This window comes from Opisthocomus hoazin, chromosome 4 (assembly GCF_030867145.1).
Source record: "Opisthocomus hoazin isolate bOpiHoa1 chromosome 4, bOpiHoa1.hap1, whole genome shotgun sequence".
In the NCBI taxonomy this organism is placed as follows: Eukaryota; Metazoa; Chordata; class Aves; order Opisthocomiformes; family Opisthocomidae; genus Opisthocomus; species Opisthocomus hoazin.
Genome location: NC_134417.1, coordinates 66577299 through 66591633, shown reverse-complemented (window position 1 = coordinate 66591633; position 14335 = coordinate 66577299). Strand labels below are relative to the sequence as shown.

At 41.0% G+C, this 14335-nt stretch overlaps 1 protein-coding gene across 5 annotated transcripts in view; it reads left to right on the top strand.

Annotated features, from left to right (window-relative positions):
- DYNC1I1 (dynein cytoplasmic 1 intermediate chain 1) overlaps window positions 1-14335 on the top strand; it is a 199695-nt gene that overhangs the window by 127030 nt on the left and 58330 nt on the right. The window lies entirely within an intron of this gene.

Below are 14335 nucleotides of genomic sequence, written 5' to 3'. Positions count from 1 at the left end.
AAATAGGTTCACTTTAACAGGGGCAGTATGACTCACTAAATTGAAAGCATCGAGACAGGCTATGCTCTCCGTTAGAAAAACACACATAGGACAAAGTGGTGGCCAGAGGTTTAGCCTGGCTGAACTTCTGTCTGATTCTCCCATTAAGTTGGATGTCATCCTTTTTAGAACTGGAACCTTAAAACTTGTGAATCAAGAGGCACATGTGGTAGTGTGCTTTCACATGCAGGATGGATTCATCATCTTTCAGTTAAATGAAATCAGTTCTTCTGTCCATGAGAAATATTTATTTTCTTGGTCAAACTGTCCACAGATAATTTGCATTATAAGTCCATTATGAGTTGGAACCATGTTTGAACCACCATTGTTGGGCTTCTGATATGTGGAGTATCTTCTGCATCTCAGATTGGATGGGGATACCCACATGAGATTAAATGGGGAAACAAAAAGCACGAGACTTGGTCTCTTGAGCACAGGATTTGTTCTAGCTGACGCAAATGGAAAATAAGAAAAAAAAGATTATCTTAGCTCAGAGTCTGGAATTCAGTTCTGTAGATCATCATATTATTCTGTTAGTTAGTGGAAACCAACTGTATTATTAGTCAGCCCCATATCATTTATATTACCATTTTGCAAGCAAAACATTCCCTTATTCAGTCCCGATTCAGTCATTTCTCTAGGTCTTCTGTGAGACAGGCCCAATTTGTCTTCTGCAATACATGAGCTTGTAACAGTCCAGCCCAGCAGCTAGAGATGGACACACACCTTATTATTACAGCTAGGTTGCCCAGATATGACAAACAGTACTTAGAGTGTGTTTTTCCAATAGACCTCTGGTTTCCTTTCCAAGGACTTTCTATAAAAAACGTGGTCTTAATAAATATTGTATGGTACTGACTAATCTACCTTTTGCCTTTCAATTTTTGGGCTCACAGAGCGAGATACAAGCAAGTAGAAACTCATTTCAGATGTGACTGCCGAGGAACTCATGCAAGTCACTTCTGAGAAGCCAAATCATAAATAGGTTTATGAAGCTGTTTTTGAGGATCTTCTAAGAAATTCCACCTCAGGAGTTCTGGTAACATCAATAGAAAGAGATATGTGAAGCACCTCTGGACAGCTAAAGAGCTGGCTGAACTTCAGCACGCAGAACTTCAGATACCTCTTGTGCACATTTGGTGCACATCTTGAAGCTAGGAACTGTAATGTTTTTCTGTCTTTCCTGGTATCTTTTACAAATTTAAGTGAGATAATTACCAAGGAATTTCTTAGTCTTCTTTACCTCTTTCTATGACTTTTTGTAACCTTACGTAGGATCGTTGAAATTGTCATAAACAGAACAACAGGGTTTCCCAGTGCCTTTGCTGAAAGTTGCCAGAACCCAGCGGCTTCAACTAAAGTTGTTTATCAATCAGCCATGGCAGATAATGATGCGAAAATCTACTCGCTATAATGTTTTTTCCTAACTCCAATCAGCAAAATGTTTGATTTCAGTCCTCAGATATGAGGGGTGATGTATTCTGTAAATGTTTGTCTTAGCTGTTGTCACTAATGATCTTACTGATATGAAATTCTTGCCCAATTTAAAGTCATATGATGTTGTTGGCTCATTAATACAGTGTCGGCGGTAGTAAATTTCATAGCTCTAAAATATGTTGTGCTACAAATACTGGGTTCAATTTTAGTTAATATGCGTTATGGGAAAAATGTCTATCACCCAAGTGGACTTGTTTACTCTTTAATTCATGTCAACTGCCATGTGGTCTATCAAATCCTTTCGAACCAAAACAGTCCTACTGGCTTCTACTCTCTCCTCCTGTGGACTATTTCTTTCTTCTACTTGTTTTATTTTTGCCCTTCTTTGGGGTTTTTATATTTCTACTTTACCCAGTGATGTGCTGACAGTATTTTAGCTGGGACTCCACAGATTTTTTCCTCTACAGCTCATCATACATCTCTTTACCACAAGGTTAGAAGTGGGAAAACAAGGAAGAGTGAGGGATTGGGCAATTTCTTCATTTGTTTTCCTATGCAAGCAAAAAAATTCTGTCTGAGAAGCAAAATCAAAATGGAAGGGTGATATCATTTGCCAAAGGAATGAATGCTTAATGCTTTCCTTAGGTAGCGAGGAATAAATTGAGCATGCAGTTAACGCTGCAAAGTGCAGACTGGGAATGTCCTTGTAGGGAAGAGTCAGGGATGTCCTCTTCCCCCACGCTGGAGCATCACAAACTTTCGGTGTAATCCAGTGCATTCCAAACGCAAAACCCGAGCCTTTCAGCAGTACTTCATGAGGCCCTGTGGATGAGTCATCCCTGGCTGGGTTGGTTTGGCAGTATCCAGAGAGGGAATGAATTCCAGCGAAGGCATGGAAATCACATTGACTCTCCCTCATTTTGGTGGGAGAATTTTAAGCAGTGGTTCACACTGCTTCTCTCAGCTACTGTCGATCTGTCTTTAGGTGACAAAAACGAAAACAGTATGGCACAGTTATTGATGATATGACTCAACACGAGCTCAATCCTAAAATGATTTATGCAGTGTATGGGGCTGGCCTTGTATGTGAACATTCCTGTACTACTGATTGATAGAGTACTGTCAATGATATTTCTCAGTCTTACTCTTTCTTAGAAAGCACTTGTATGTCTGTAATGTGTTTCTTCACTGAACAAACTAATGAAAATCTACTTTACCCATTAATTACGAGGATTGTTTGTAATGCAGTGCCTGTTGTTTATGTACTACTGGTCATCTCTGCCCATGACATTGCTTCTGTTGCCTGGTGGACTGATCTGAGCTTTCTGAGCGAAAGCGCCCTGAAGAAGTGTCTGAAACTTTGCACCAACGTATCTGGTTAAGTGAGGCAAATGAGAACTCAGACTGTCTTTGCCTGAAAGTGGGTAGTTGAAGTCTGAGCTGTTATACCCTTCCTTTCAGCAGGGCCTGTTAGCATGGGTACAGCATTGCTCATACCAAATCTCATAGTTTTTGGTTTAGAGCTGATCTACAGAGATGGAAGAAACAAGGGAAAGAAGTAATCAGTGGGTCTAGTGGACCTGAGGCTATCGCAAGCCATTTCTTTTCTTCTGGAACAAAACTGGGGTTGTTAAAGTTGGTTGAGGTATGTGGACCTCAGCTTCAAACATCCATCACTTAAAAAGAGGAGGGGTGGGGGGAAAACAGCCATAGATACTAGTTTCATGCAAATAAACCAAATTGAATGTTACTTTCTGATTTGGAGGACTCTGCATTATGTTTAGAAAGTTTGATGAATTCTGCTTTCCTACACTCAGTCCAATGACAGCAGCAACAAAAAGAAATACTACATTGCCTGCATTTTTATATGTTATAGATTATTTCCTGATCTATTAATTTCCTCTTTCTCAGCTATGTCTTTTCCAAATGTCTCAAAAGGGCAATGAGAAGTACAAATCTGACACTTAGAAGTAACTCCATTCAGTGTACTTTTAAGGAAGGAGAGCACATGTGAAGTAGCTTTTATTTGAGGAAGCAGTAACCATTTAAGGGTTCTTTCAAGAAGTCAGATTGACTTTTAACCATAATCACAAAAAGATTTCAGCAGTATATCACTTTGAATAGCTGAAGCTATTTCTGTCCTTTTCCTAAAATGCCATGCAGTCAGATTTACTTGGTCGGTTCCAGCTCCTTACTGAATGGTCAGGTTTTTGTGGGATGTGGGACTTGTGTTTTCTATTTTAATTTCAAGAAAAGCTGTCCATGCTTGGAAAATATTGGTGGAGTGGGTACAGAGATCAGCCGCTCAGCCACACCACAAAATGTTTCATTCTCCCCTAGCTTTTTTGTAGTGGCTTCTATACACTGTCATTAAGTTATGTGTTTGACCACTCTTCATTGCTTATCCTGGTGTGGTCTTTCCCTTTTCAACTGAATGGATGGAGTCAGAAATGCATATCTTAGAGTTAGATGCACTGAGGTAAGCGAAGGGCTGTATTTAGGGGCTGATATTGGCCGGAGTTCCCTTTTTTTTTCCCTGATTTGGTTCCTTTGTTGTTTCAAAATCAACATAAATTCCTTCAGACGTGCTTTTTGCTCTAGCAGCCTGCTGTCTAAAGGTGCTGAGCACCCAAATCCCTGAGACTTGTGTACGGAGCAGTCTGAGGTAACAGCATGAATGACTAATACCCTCCTTTTCCTCTTGTCCTTGAGTTTCCTTCGCTGTGGAAGCTAGACTGGAGCTCAGTCCCAGAATTTTAAAAGAAAAGAGTACTACAACAAGTTTAATTGTCAACAAAGTATGCTTGGAATACTTGAAAAATAAAGAATGTTTTCTCTGATAATTATACTGGTGTTTTTCCTCAAAGGCTTCCTCACTTTGTTATTGCTATCTAAGTTTCAAGTAAGGATTCAGCTCTTCAGAGTCAGAAAAGAAATGACAGCCCCTAAACTCCCTCCAAGCTTCCCCGAATTTCCTAAGTAAAATCAATCTGAAGAACCAGCAGCATATCCAGTCTCAGAGCTGACTTGTCTAGTTCCTCAGTTGCTAGTGAGAGGGGTCAGTTTTTAAAGTGCTGCAAATCTGAAAGAAGTCATGTGGCTCTGAGCTCACTGCAAATTTTCAAAAAAAACCCCAGCTTTGGAAAAAGCTTGTTCATCAAAAAGTGTCCAGTTATTAAAATAGAACTGGTCGACAGCAGATAAGTAGGTTTGATGGGTAACCACTGAAACTTGGTGCACAGTGGGAGAACAAGAGACAATGGAAGAAGAAAAGTTCGGACTGCATGGAAGGAAAAGACTTTTCCCCATGAGGACAGTCAAGCATTGAAGCAGGTTGTCCAGCCGGAACGCGCAGTCTCCATCATGATTTTTTCAAGACAGGCTGGATGAAGCCCTGAGCAACCGCGGCTGATCTCACAGCTGCCTTGCTTTGAATGAGAGGTTGGACTAGAGATCTCCTGAGGCCTTTTCCAACCTGAATTACCCCGTGATCCTATGTTCCTGAACATGAATCAGATTCCGCCTGTTTTTGTAGCAGTTCTCTGGTAAGCGGACCTCTGAATGTCTGCCTTTGAAGATGCTGGGGCAGGTCCCATACTGGGAACGCTCCAACACCCAGGGACACAAATTTATTGCAGAATTTCTGTAACACATTCCAAAATTTTGTAAAATCAATCAGGTAGGACTTCTTCGTAGATACAGAGGTTGTTTTGTTTTCATTTCTGTTTCATTTCCTGCTGTGCATTGTTGGTAGGATGATCTTTGTGGAGCTGCATAAAGCCCTTCTGTGCCTGTTCTCCAGGACACTTGGTTACTGTTACATTTGTGACTGTGTGGTCATTGCACACTGCAATTAATTCATGCAGATGTATAGGTGCACCATTTGGAATTAAAATTTGGGGGAATTTCCAGCTGTGGTACTGGGGGAGAACAGTTTCAGCTGTGGCTTGTGATAGAAGGACATACTCATTCTGTTCTTATTTTAAAACTTTTTACCTCTGTCCTGTTCTGTTTGTCCATGCTGGAACATAGAAACGCTGAGCACAGTTTATGCTGCGAGGATTTCAGTAAACAAGAGTCTATGTCTTGTCTCTTAGGCTTTTGTTTTAGATTCTTCATCCTGTTCTCAGCTGGTAACAGCTGTCTTTCTTTGCTCCTCTTACTGGAGTTTGCACCACTTCCTGCCTTTGGTGATTAAAAGTAACTATCATTTGGCCTACTATTAGTGCTTCAGTACTGGTGGAGAGATTGTGTGTGAGTCAGTAGAAGTTACAACCACATATCTGAAGGCTGAATGTAGTATTTGGAAAATGGTTTTCGGTGTCTTAGGCAAGAGGAGAGAGCTGCCTGCACCAGATTTGTAGAGGGGGGCGAAGATGACCAAAATATGAGAGGCAGAGTTTCCTGTCTCCTGGATACTACTGAACTGAGAGGCATCAGTGGAGGAGGACAGAAAAGGCACTGAAAATGTGGAAATGCATATTCTGTCTTGGGTGCTACAGTGTCTTATGCAGTCTTGAAATCACCAGTATGAAACGCCCTAGGTGAGCCTCAAGTCCTGCTTTGTTGCTGAAATGCCACAGGTGTTCATGTGGCCTCTGCTAGCATCTGCAGCTCAAGAAAAAGTATGCCATGTTTCCCACATAGCCCTTCAGTCCTAAAATCTTTAAAAATACTTCATTTCCACACAAAATCAAATCATAATATTTTTCTTAACAGGAGTGGGAGAAGGAAACCTTCTTCCAGGCAAGGCTGGAGAGAAACTAAGCATCATTACTTAGACTGAAGGGATGTCAGTTGGATCCGCAGTTGTATGCCTTCCCTTGGGCTTACCTGTATCTCTTCTAACCCTTAGCACAGCCGCTTTTTCCATGATGCCTTGGATCTATTGCTATGTTGTGCAGAACCCTGAAGAGCAACATACCCATCAAGGCAAATGTTTACACTATAACAGCAAAATTGTGTGTCATAGCCCATCAGTCTGTGAAATGACTGCTAATACAAAAGATGGGTGCAGTTTCCTTGTTAGTAATTAACATTTTGAATTACTTGAAGACTGTGTTTATACATACAAAGTCTGCTAGCAACAGAATGCTCCTTTGCTTAGAACAACGGTTAACATAGATCATCTTACTTATTTGAAACTGAGATTTCAGTTACCAATCTAAGAATTAGGAAATGAAGAATTTGCTTGTCTTGGATAGAAAATTTTAGGCGGTTCCTGCTTCCAAGCCTTTTTTGGAGGGGGTAGGTTATCATGCACTTAAACGATATGCTGTCACTACTAGCAATAGCATTGTGCTTTTTGTAGGTGTTAAAACAGTGATTTGTAATGAATCTGTACTTAAAGATGCCGTTTCTCTTCTTAAAGTTCAAATATTCTTCCTTTTAGACCAAATAGAAAGAATATGTTGCTCCCTCGATATGGCAGGCATTCTTTTTTTCAAAGTTTCTTTGTTTCACTGATAGCTTGCATTGTACCTTTCTGAATTACTTGCATCTAATATGCAACATGCAAATAATGCAATTTGGAGAAAACCTAACCTTTGAAATTGTGGAGCTAGACATGCAGTATTTTTAAACTTTAGCTAGCTAAGGAAAAAGAAAGAAAAGATCTCAGTCAAAAACTATATTTCATAAGAGAAAATTATAGTGATATTGGTGGTTTGCCAAAACCTCAAGCAGTGACAAAATCCACAGAGTGCCCTGAAAGAGATGCCTTTGCAAAACTATTCCTTTGCAGATGGCTTAGATTATTGATACTTATAAACACATGGCATTATTCGTTCGACTCAGAATTTTGAAAAACTCTGTTGATAAAAAATGCAAATTTGTTACACTATCCCAAAATCTCAAAGAAAAAAATCACCAAACCCTGCAATTGTTCCTGAGGGTGTTTTATAGGTTAGTGGTTGTCGATTTGGTTACATTTCAACATGACCTAGTGTAAAATATTTTAAGAAAAAGGGAGGAAGGAAAGGAAAAAAAAGCATAACTTTGCTTTGTTGATGTGAACATTATGTTTTAAAGTTCTTCCTGTATATCTGAAACTCCCAGTGTTGAAAGGGTTTTGGGTCAACAAGAAATGCAGGATCAGATGTGAAATCAATAAGTCATTGGGATCCTTCCACACAGTTTTTTTCATGAAGGATATAAAATACCGTGCAATTCCCTAGCTGCACTGCAAATGATGGATAAACAGCCATAGGCATGACTTTTCTGTTTGGGTTATGTAACTGTTCTCAGTGCAAGCTACTTGCAATGGAGAGTACATTTGGTCCAAATTCGAGAAAATTATTTCACCTCATGATTTTTGTTTCTGTGGGAGCTCTATGTGAGGAGTGAAGCCTCTTTCTGTGTTACCTGGCACAAAATATAAAACAGTTACTCTTCTAAAGTGCTGTAAAAGGCCTCAGAAACCAAGGAATCCATCATTACAGCCTGGGATACAACTGTCTTCTGCCTTAGGTCTAAAATCAACAGTTTTCCGCCCTCTGCCCCCATGGCTGGATGACTGACAAGTACTTCCCTGAAAAGAACTTTTGTATATGGGCGACATTGATTTAATGATGATGAACGCTCCCTGCTTCCCACAAAGGGAAAGCAGAAGCACGTGTTGACTGGCTGAGATATTGATATTATCCTTGGAAGATGTTTCCCGTGTTGGGCAGAGAGTCTTCTGGAAAGTGGCAAAAAGGGGAGCCTCTGTCAGCCCGCTTAGAGACTTCCCAGTAATTCTTAGTGTACGAGCATAATGTTGTCATATTTGCTGTCACTACAATGATGATTATAAAAAGTGAGCCTTTGTTAGTAATAGGTGCCCATATGAAGTCATTTGTAGTGTTGCGCAAAACTTTCATGAGCATAGTGTTTTTGCGATAATTTAACAATTATGGTTATATAACCATAATAACAGAATACCAATGATGAAAAATATCATAGATTTAACTTTCACAAAGCAGATCTTTCTTGTGAAGTTTTATTAAAACAGGATTGTCTTTACCATGAAAAGTATCAGGGAAGAAAAGTTAAGGTACATTTATTTTAGCGTAAGATGACAAGAAAATGTCCTATATACAAGAAGCGATATGCTTTTAAAAACTTGGCATATTGGAAAGATCAGAGTGTTTTCATTATCTCTATAGCAAAATGTGGCAGGGTGCATTAGGACCTATGATTAATTCCTTTTGGTTGCTCTTACAAGAATGTTTAGTATTTTTTGTAGCTAAGGTAAATATCAATTCCACTTCAGTTCCACATTGTTCATGAACATACACTGAGTAACCAGTCATTTCATGTGGAGAAGAACATGCTTGACATTTGCTACCTCATGTTTACCTCTGTAAATAGATAGACTAAGCTCAGTTTGACTGAGTCTGAGTTAATAATGTACCGGTGTTGTGCAGAATTGCTGTTTGCCTTGAGCTGTCTGGGGTGAATCCATTCTTCCTGGCAGGACAGTGATGCATTATAAAACGTCCCATCACCGGTGAGCATGGATGACCCAGGTGAGCTGGTTTTGAGGAAGATGTGGTCCTCTGTTACTCCAGGAGTCAGCAAGTGTAAACTGGCATAACTATGCTGATTTATTGCAGCTAAGGCTTTGACTCTGAGACTGGAAAAACCCTTACCTCGTTCCTTCCTCCTCTCCAAGGCTGCTGGTGGAAAAAAATAGCAGAAACAAAACAGCAGAACCTTGCAGGTGAGGAAAGTGGGATGTGAAATTTCAGGAAACTAAGGTTTGTTTGGAGAAAAGGGGATTAAAAAATGGGTCTGTAATAGGAAGTAGTCATCTATTCCTGCATGGCCTTAGCTGCTCCCTAGTGCTCTATGGGTGCAGAGCCAGGCTATTCATGTCAGAATTTGTACACTCATTTACTGTAGAAGATATGAACAGTGCAAAGGCAACTCGTGTTCCTGCCCTCATTCTTAAATGCAGACTTGCCTGTGGTATCTTCTGTGTTTCCACTTGATGGCTGTTTATCTGTGCCTCTCAGTCTCTCAATCCTCGTATCTATGTGCAATGTTTAATTAATTTTCAATTATTTCCAATGATGTAGTGACACAACTTATAACTGATACATCAATGAAAGTGATGGATTTGGGCAAATATAATAGCCTGTCAGTCTTCACTAGAAGCTACAATTAAATCAAAAAGATAAGAAAAGATTACTGTAATTATTTTGACAGTGAACCGATAGAAGCTTGCCCAAATGACACAGACTACAGAGTACAAAATGCCAATTGCTTAGAAACAAGTAAAATAAGATATACTGTTGTCCCTTTGCTCCTGTAGGACTTCCTGCAGAAGTCATCTCGTAGTCTTAATCTGGAACATCAAGTGACCCATCTCCAGGATCAGGCAAAGCCCATTCAGTTAAAGACTTGTAGGGTCCTTGATAACTAAAGACAGGTCCAGTAAATAAAGATTTGTTCAGTTCTGGACTCCAGAGAGCAAGAGACACTTGGACATACTGGAGCAAATCCAGCAAAGGGTCTCTAAGATGATTTAGGGACTGGATCAACTCTGAGGGCTGAGAGTCTAAGAGGGCTGGGACTGCTCAGCCTAGAGAAGACTCGGGGATCTTCTCAATGTGTACAAATATCTGATGGGGGAAGAAAGAGGATGGAGCCTGGCTCTTCTCAGTGGCACCCAGTGACAGGACAAGAGGCAATGGGCAAAATTAGAAACACAGGAAATTGCATTTAAGCATAACAAAAAACTCTTTTACTGTGAGAGTGATTGAGCACTGGCACAGGTTGCCCAGAGCGGTCATGGGGTCTCCATCCATGCTGATACTCAAAACCCAGATGGACACAGTCCTGAGTAATCTGCTGCAGCTGGCCTGACTCTGAGCAATGGGTTAGACTACACAATCTCCAGAGGTGCCTTTCCATCTTGGCAATTCAGGGACTCTGTCTCTGACTCTTCATGCTTCTTTCCCCTTCCTTGTACTTCTGAGGTTATGCAGAAGCAAGATGGGCCATGACTGTCTCCAATTCTACAGAGTCTTCCAAGGATCAGCTGAACATGAGGGCCTCCTTCCTTCCTCTCTGAAAGGAGGTCACTGGCTCTTAGAAGTCCTACATCAAGAAAGCCTGTTTAGGAAAGCACTTATCAATTTGCTTGGCTGTGAGCAGGCTCTTCGGTCACTGAAGTCATGGGGAACTTGGAAGAATTACCTACAATTAAGTTCATGGACAAACATGCTTCTGAGAACAGATGGACTTAAGTGTGTAGATAAGTTCTTTCTTCAGCTGGGGTCTTAAAGTGTTCTTGGTCTGATATGTTCAGTCTGGGTTCTCATGCTCTGTCTCATTGGTGGGATTTGGACTGGGTGCCACACTTGAGATTTATATGCAACTGTCTTATAAGCAGCTGTGACTACTATGCCCAGCTTCACAGTCTGAGCCTTGCAGGATCTGTACTGGCTTCTAATTAATCCCTGGCTTCATGTACTTTGATTGATTAAACACGTGGTTTGGGGAACTGCTGCCATAGAAACCACCAGGCTACTACCACAACTCAAGAACAACTCGTGTTTCTATTATTGTTCTCCAAGCCTGGAATTTGCTACCTGTGTGTGCTCTGTAAAACCCAACTCTGATATTTCCAGAACTTGCCATCAAGTGATCATCTGGTTTGCTTTCTCTGTGACGACGTGAGTCCAGGACACCAGGATGCCAGGAAAACCTAGCCCATACCTCACTCTCTGGGGCTTCTCTTCTACTTTTGCATAGTGCTAGATGGGGTCCACCCTGGATAGGGATGCTCGAGCCTCACTCCTGAGGCCAGGTCATGATTCCAGGAGAAAGCAGACTCTGCCAGGAGAAAAGATGTGCAGCAACAAGAAGCTTAAATCCTTAGCCCAGTGGCTGGGGCACTTTGTGAGCATGAGGCTGAGCTGCCAAGACTGTATTTGCATTTTATACTAGATAATATCAGAGAATATGAAGAAGTAATTCAGAAAAAAGTGACCAGAACTCCTGGGCTTGTCCCTCCCAGCCAGGTTCCCCAGGCATTTGCTAGACAGAAATGTCTTCACCTTCATAGACACTTTTGCCTGGAGTTACCTGACTGCAACGCTTAGAGAGGGCTTTGGTTTGTGTGATGTTTTGCGTATGGTGCTTCTTGAGCCCTATCTTTCATTTTGCAGTGCTTAAAATATTCCTCCCCCTGAGAACCTGCAGGTATGCAGAGATATGATGATGAATAGATTGACCAAAACAGGCTAAACCGAACTCTTCCTCTTTGAAGGAAGGAATGGCCTCATGTTGCATCAGGGGAGGTTTAGATTGGATATTAGGAAAAATTTATTTACTGAAAGAGTTGTGAAGCATTGGAACAGGCTGCCCAGGAAAGTGGTGGAGTCGCCATCACTGGAGGTGTTCAAAAAACGTGTAGATATGGCACTTCAGGACATGGTTTAGCAGGCATGGTGGTCTTGGGTTGACGGTTGGACTTGATGATCTTAGAGGTCTCTTCCAACCTTAATGATTCTATGATTCTATTCTATGATTCTCCTGTTTTTTACTATGGGCTCTGATCTTGTTATCTCTATTCTGCGATCCACATGTGTGGATAATAATGCATGGAGATGTAAACAGTGCTTTAAGGCTATGCAGGTGGAGATGACTTCTGAAAACTTGTCCTATACTAAATAATCTGCCTCTTTCAGGACCTTCTGGCACTCAACACTGTAATCTCTGCCCTGCTTGCCAAAATGAGTGCTAAAGAGAATGAAAAAGGATTAAGGAAGCATGAGTTTTCATTCTTTATTATATTATCAGCATGTACTTACAGCAGATTTAGTATATACACAGCAGACTATGCACAGGGTATAGTTTTCAAGATTTAGTGCATAGCATTAGGGATATTTGCCACAGAATTGTTGGTATCTTAGTTAAACTGTCCCTAAAATTCTGCAAAGACCATGTCCTTAAGCATATTTCTTTCGAGTCTGTAGGGAATGGAGAATTGAGCATTTCAATGGAGCTGAAACGTTGAATGTAAAATCTTTTGTTTCACTTCAGTTATTGTCCCTTGATGACTTACTGCAGACAGTTCATTGTAACTTATCCTACTGATTTTCTGAGCCCAGATGAAACCCAGACACAACTAAGCTAACATGCAGATTGCATTAACACTTCCACAGGAGGGTGGACACACTGGAGGTCATGGTTTGGTTGAGATTCTTGATTTGGGGTAACTATCTGTGTTAAGCAGTCCTTTAATATTAGCAGTCCAGTCCAATAAGCCCTTTTCTGACAAAAAAAGGAAAAAAAAAAAAAAAAAAGGAAAAAAAAAAAAAAGAAAAAAAAAAAGAAAAAAAAAAAGAGGAGTGAAAGTTGCAGCCTGACATTACTTACTGTTGAAAGGAAAAGTGTATACATTCTCCATAGCAAACAGTGCACAAGCTGAAAATAGAAGACTCACATCTTGCCCTGAATTAGCAATGAAAGACAATTGGGAATTGATTGTTGCTGAATCTGGCTGCGGGCAGACCAAAACTGTTAAGACATTCATTTATGTGCCAATGATGTTGAGCTAGATTTATAAACGTCATTTGGTGCCTAAAGGTGAAGAGAAAGGCAGGCGACAGAATTTGCCAATGCACTTTGCAGCACCCACATACCTCTGTCTCACTAACCAGCCAGTATGTGGATGGACACCTTTTGTGTTTGAGATGCTTTTTAAAACAGAATTCAGTGACTAAATGTAAATGTGTGCAGAACATTATGGAGGTTTCATCAGTAGAAAATTACTCAGGTTGCAATTCACCGAAGATTTAACTTCTAAAATTTCTCAGAATTTCCCTCTGTATGAAAACAGCAACCACTAGTTAACAGAATCAAAAGTGTCAGTAGAACCACTCCAGATGACTTCTGTTTTGTCAGGTCCCATGTAGGTGATGACTTATTTCTAAAGGATTTCTGGTAGTTGATAGGAAGATTCTGCCACCGGCCCCATATTTTCAGAAAGCAAGTGAACACTCCTCAGTGTAAGAACCTCTTCGATGTAAGAACCGCTTCTTACCTAGTGGCACTTCTGACCTGCATGCCAAGTAAATTTTTTTATGTAATGTTACTTAGTCAGTCCTAGAGGCCTCAACCAGACTGAGATGCCTTTGAAAGACATTTGTCACAAACCCATCGTAACAGAGTAGTCTCTAACCCAAGGAACTTGCGGCTGTGGTTGGGGGTGGTGGCAGGCAGTGACACCGTTACCCATGCCCTGAGCTGGCTGTGTGTGTAGAAGCTCTGGTCCGGCAGCCTTTGGCTAATGCCGTGCTGAAACTAGTGAGCCCTGCTGCATGCAAGCAGAGTGCCAGAGGGCCGTGCTCGATCTGACACCTGCCATCTGCTCCAAATTCTGACAGTCTGTGGTATGAGCAGGGATGGCAGAAGGTCACTGTGCCCTGTCTGCAGACATATGTCCTAAGGCTCCAGGTCTGCAGAGGTGGTGCAGACCCGTCACTTCAGGCTTGTCAGTAATTTCATCAAAACAATTGTGACTGCTCTTGTACAGCTGTTAGAGCATCATGACCTAAATAAAACAGACAAACCAAGGAAGTGCTTGCTTCTCCAACATGCAGGCACATGGATGTTAAGGATTTGACCCTGCAGTTTGATAAGCAGTCAGGACCTAATCAGAGAAAACAGACAAATTTGGGCACTTAGCATGTAAGCAGTTGGGTGGAAAAACCATCTTGATTTTGGTGTGCTGTTGTTATTAAATTGCTTCTTATTTCTCCAGGCTTTAATTCTCTCATCCTCAGTCTAACGAAGTAGGTTATTCAGCAAAGATCATATTCTTAGGCTTGCACGTATGTGCAGTAATTCAGGGTTAGTAATTCAG